Source organism: Eurosta solidaginis, chromosome 1 (assembly GCF_040869045.1).
Source record: "Eurosta solidaginis isolate ZX-2024a chromosome 1, ASM4086904v1, whole genome shotgun sequence".
Lineage (NCBI taxonomy): Eukaryota > Metazoa > Arthropoda > Insecta > Diptera > Tephritidae > Eurosta > Eurosta solidaginis.
This window is the reverse complement of record NC_090319.1, coordinates 200,998,725-201,004,732: the sequence shown is the minus strand read 5'-3', so window position 1 is coordinate 201,004,732 and position 6,008 is coordinate 200,998,725.

The window sequence follows — 6,008 nt, the reverse complement described above, 5'->3', positions numbered from 1 at the left end:
ACCCGTGTTGTTGTTGTTGCATATGTTTTGGTTAGCGATAACGAAAACATAACTGATGAAGTAACTCAAAAATGTAAATAACATCGAGCGAGAAGGAATGTCGAAAACACAATAGGTAAGAGCGAGAAAGCGAGTCGCACGTACACTATTTTGAGAGAGCGCATGCGTTACCTTTTCACGACAGCAATGTAAAAGTCATTAGGACCCCTACAAGACGGAGGTAACCAGTTCACCCACACATTCAAAGCTTTTTTCGCTCTCCACTAACACATCGACGTTTCTTGCTGTCGTCGAAATGACAGCGTCATCTTAATACGACAATTTATTAATTATTCCGGGAAACATTTTAAAACGATGAAAAACTATAATTGTGGTATTTAAACTAAAAAACTAAAAAAGTGCTTGTGCTACGGGCTTTTAGGTGAGACGTGTGTTAGCTGTTTAGGCACTTCTAAATTAACCTGGCACATTTACTAGAGGCAGCCAAGTCGTCTTGCCACCAATTGGAATTGGAAGATTCTATTTCCAAACCAAAAAAGGTAACGTTTTCAACACAGTGCACAACCTAAACAAAGGTGGTATCAAAAGACGCGTGTCGAGATCCGTTTTTAGAATCTGAAATTTGTATAAAATCTACGGGATGGCCTAGAAGGTTTCAGGTGGTCATACTAAATCGCTCCCGGGGAGTGTCCTTATCGCTACAACCAAAGCAATATTATTTACTCTGCTTTTCATTCATACGTATGTGTATTTTTAAATGATAAAAAAAATGTTATATTCTAATATATATCATCTCTGCCGGGGTGCGATTCAGCTCAGGATATGCCAAAACAACAAGAAACCTACAATTAAATGCAGATTCACGTGTCATTTGCCAAGGATTTACCGGTAAACAAGATACTTTCCACAACCAACATGCTTTGGAATACGGTACAAAATTGGTTGGATGTATTTTCCCAAAAAAGGGTGGAACTACCCATCTTGGTTTGCCAGTATTTGCTTCGGTAATTTATATTAATTTGTATTGATTAAAAATTGCAATAGTAGATAATGTAATGTGAATTAAAATTGAATAGGTAGCCGAAGCAAAAAATGCAACTGATCCGCATGCAACTGTTGTTTATGTGCCGCCACCGGGGGCTGCTGCTGCTATCATAGCAGTATTACAAGCACGATATTTCTTTGATTGGTTGCATAATCGAAAATGTGCCCTAACATGATATGGTTCGCGTTAAGCACGCTATGTTAAAGCAAAATAAATCTCGTCTAGTCAGGCCCGATTGTCCAGGATCATCGCACCAGAAAGGGTAAGTAAATTGCCTACCATATTAAATATATAAACAACATGTATGAATTTGTTAGTGATAATTTGTCATGCTTTTGTTGATAATCAACTGAAGAAGGCAAATACCAAAGAGTTCGAAGTTCATGTAAATACCAATTGATTTCTTTAAATAGCGTTTGGAGAACAAAACCCATATGTATGTATGCATACAACTGCATAGAAAGGGAGGGATTAATGAATTATGATCAGTAGATTTATAGGATTTTTATTATTTTCCCTGCGTCGCCGTTGCCATTACATTGCGTTAAGAGAGCACATCAACACCTTACCCACAACCAGTTAAAATTTTAGTAAATTTTGCTCTTTTCATTACTGATTCAAAACGTGGGAAGTTATATATGTAGCATTCCATGGAGAATGGTAAATTTTAGCAGACTTTCGCATTGCGGTCATTATTAATATTCAATCCCTAGAAGGTTCAATGTAGTCATATCAATAGGTCCGGAGATGGTCGGGTTAGTACCTCAACGGTGCTTGTTACCGGAACGTAGATAGATAATTTATTGAGGATTGTACAGTGACTTGCACATCTCCTTCACAGCACCTCATCGTAGCCGACTTCTTTTATGAACCCTAGCAGAGTTCTTGGCTTGAGGGATTAAATGTGGGAATGCACTGGCCATGGTGAGCCCATAAACATAGCCCTACGTTTTGAGATTGCTTCGTATTTTTGGAGGATATGGTCCGCCGTCTGCTGATCGATCACAAAATCGGCATGTGTTATTCGGTAGTATGCCCACTTTCTGCATACGGCTCAGTCTATAATGCCCTGTAAGAATAGCTCTTGGGATTCTTCGGTTATCTTTCGATAGGTCTATTATTGCCCTGTAGCGACTTGTGCTATAACTTCCTAACAGAAACTTAGATTGTCTCAAACCTGGCGTATTGCTCCAGTGTTCTTCTCTCTTTTCCCCCCTTCTCCTAATAAATGCCCCTGCGAGCCAACTGACAGGAACGGCTCGGAATCGATGGGTCATGCAGTTCCTGCCTCTCTTTCCGGGTTGTCCGCCTGTTCTTGTTGTAGCAGTGCTTCGCCCCATCCAATAGGTGCGACAGATCACAAATTGTCATCAATGTCCTCTAACGGGAGTCCAAGGAAACAGAAAGTTTCAACAGGGGTGGACCATAATGAGAGGAGTGTTAGAGACGTTGATTCCACAATACAGCTAAGGAGATAGTTGGTGTCATGTGGGGAGTGACTCCCGTTTCCTTAGGGAGAGTGCGTTCCTATTCTGCTAGTTTTTTTCTTTGAGTACAGGATTCACCGGGTAATTCCTGGCATAGAGGTCCGACGCCTGTTTGTGGAGTTCACTCAGGACCTGCTTGTGTTTTTCAGCTTCATACGGCTGTGTTCTCAGGTGACGCAGCAAAACCATTTCTCATGACCGGGGTCAGGAGAAGGACACGGATTGGGTTCGATACCTTCCCGGAGGAGGAGAGTATGGCGCAGACCCGCTGCATGGATCTGCTGGGAGGATGATAATTTGTGGGAGGGACGCAACAAACTAAACATTAGAGTCCGCCTGCTCATTACCCTGTACTCCCCTGTGGCCTGGGACCCAGTGCAACAGTACTACGTTGTGCACCCAAGGACCAGTGCTGACTTTATTTCGAACGCCACAATTGTAACGTAGAAATAAAATTCTCTTTTAACAGCCACATATTATTTCAAATAATCTTTTCTAGTTATTTGGTAACATTTTCATACCTTTCTGATAAATTTAATGATGATTATAAATTTTAATTATTCAATATAGAATGTTCGGATATCAAAAAGTGGCTTTACTTGCTTTTTTCGCTGCAAAATTTTTTATGATAATATCAAAATTTAACTGTCTTGCCAAAACGGGTGCAACACAAAGCGTGGCAAGTCCTAAAACTCGCTCTTTAGATAAACACGATCTATGAAAGTCTTTCATTCTTGAAAGGACGCTGAAGGAACGTTCTGCACTAGATACAGTGACAGGTAAAGTGCAAAAGGTACGTAAACCAATACAAAAGTTGGGGGGAAAATAGTATACATATTTTGAAAATAGACGGCATTTAGCAATTCCAATGGTGACAGACCTTTATCAAAATTTGCTTCGTAAATGTGTTTCAAGTGAACTATTTCACATTCTAAGCTTTGAGAAATATCCGACTTGTATTTTTCGACAAATTTTGCTGCGCTCGCCCGAACCGTAGTTTCATCCATGTCTTAAATTGCCACAAAAAGGAAAACTTTTCGTTCAAATTTCTCATAGCTGCAAATCGTTCAGTAATGCCAGTGATTACCGAATCAACGAACACCAAGAATGTATTGTTTTTGAAACAATGTCCGGAAACTTTGGCGAGATGTTCAATTGAATAGCAACTGATTTGCATTCGTTTAAAATTGTTTCCCATTGGTTCCTGATCAACTTCATCTGGCATCTAGATGTCGGACCTCAACATCTGTGGGGGCGTCTCTCGCTTGGTGGACCACGCTTCTTTCATTAATGATAGGGTTTTGAACCAAATTGAGGACAGCAAGATACATTCGAACTTGTTGATGTACTTGAGAATGCCGGTAACATCGCCGTATGCTTGCGCAGTCATATTTGACTTTTGGCTGAAAGACTATGAAGAGAGGTAGGTACATTTTTTTTGAGGATGTGACATCGTTGTGGAGTGCTGCCGAAGAAAATAATTGCAGCCGTACAACATTCTGCAGCATCAACACCACATAAATTGATAGCGTTTTCTTTTCTGAAATAAATTGTTGCCTAAGTAAATGGTAATACTCTACCCCATCGGGTTAGGGGTCAGAATATACCCGCGGTAGGTATGCCTGTCATATGCGTAAGAGGGGACTAAAATATCAGATTCTAGGGGCTGTGTAGCGCAACCCTGCAGGTTGCCAGCGCAATATATAGCTTCCCCAAACCTAATTGTCAACCTCACCTATCCGCGGCGAATCCTGTTTCACTAACAGACGAGGCTCTGGCGACCACAAGCTCCTCATGGAACTTGGGATGGGGAGGGAGGGGATGGCCTGAAGGTTTAATGTGGTCACATAAATCGTTCCCGAGAGGGTCGGGCTAGCACCTTAATGGTGCTGTGGTACCGGAGCGTACCGGATCTGTATCCGGCAAAGGACCATCACATCGATAATACTCCTCAAAAGCCTTTGGGGAGCAACCTTATCGCTACAACAACAACAACAACAATAGAATTACTCCTACCCCAGAAAATGGTCAACATTTATAGTGCATACAAAGAACATTTCAACTCACCTAAATTCACTCATATTAACAGAGTATATGTGGAACTTAAGAGCGAATTGAGAGTTTCACAAAGTTGCACTGCCACACCGCCATTTTATACAGGGTAACGCTTTTGCGTTACGAGCAGGCAAGAATTTTCACAAAAGAACGAAATATCCCGTAAAGGCGTTGCCTGTTTTTTAGAATAGAACAACAACGCTTGCGTAACACTTTATCAAGAAAAGAAAACGCTATCATAGCTGCGGGTTGCACAAGGCGAGTAATCAGCATTCGAGTTTTTGTAGAGAATGTGACGTAGTGCTCCGTTGTAAGCTCCTTTCATATTGGCGCCGTTATCGTACCCTTGTGCACGACAATCTTCAATCATGTATGGCAAATTAGATCAGCGATTTTCGGAGCAGTTTTTTGGTTACAATTCACGAAAGCCAAAATCTGTTCTGGAATTGTAAATTTGTTGCTTTCGAATTGAAATGGAGTGAGCGCAAAATGAACGTAGTCAATGTGACTAGCATCAAGCATAGCATCAACGATAATAGCAAAATACTTAGCTTTCTTGCCTTGATCTAATATAGTTTCCCTCACATGCTTTGCACAAATTTCTATAAACTCGTTCTGAATGTCTGGGGAAAGATAGTGAGCTTGTAAACGTTTGTGCTGCTATTGTGAAATCCTAACTTTCTCCAAATGATCTCTAAGTATCGGATCATAATGGCTTATGAGATCTTAGATGCACAAAAATGTCCATCCTTTCGCTTTTTGAAAAAAAAAATAGCGTCCAAAATTCTATATAAAATTTCTTTCCACTTTTGAGTTTCAGTGATTAGCTGTTCATTGATAAGTGTATCAATTGTAGCCTCCTTTCGAATTAGGTTTTGTAAAGATCGCCATTGAATATAACATTAAATGTGATCTTCAGTATTTTCGTGTGATGCCAGTTTAGCGTATAGCTTCTTCCATACCTGGAATTTCGAATATTCGCCAGGACAACAAATTTTAGGTCGATTTAAAGTATTGGTACTTAACAGACGACATGGTAGGCAAAAGAAAGCATTGTTACTGGCACTCCACACCAACCAATGACGCTCCACTTTCTCTCCATTTGGCAAGATTCTGTTTAACAACGAGGTAGGAAATGCCTCGTCATGACAATCACGTGGAAAAATAACAGGGCAGTTTTGATGACCTCGACGAATTATTTCGTTGACTTCTTCAGATCGCAAAAACTCATTATTCACAGTACCGATATCGAAGCCGTTTAAATAATCTAGACTTTGATACAGAGTTGGTGGTGTTGTTGGAAGGCTTTTTGAAGATGAACCTTCATCAGTGTTACCACGAAAACTTTACGATTTCGGATTCATGTAAACATATATTTTTGTTTGATGTTTTTATTGTCTCCTCACTGTTCGAGGGATCAG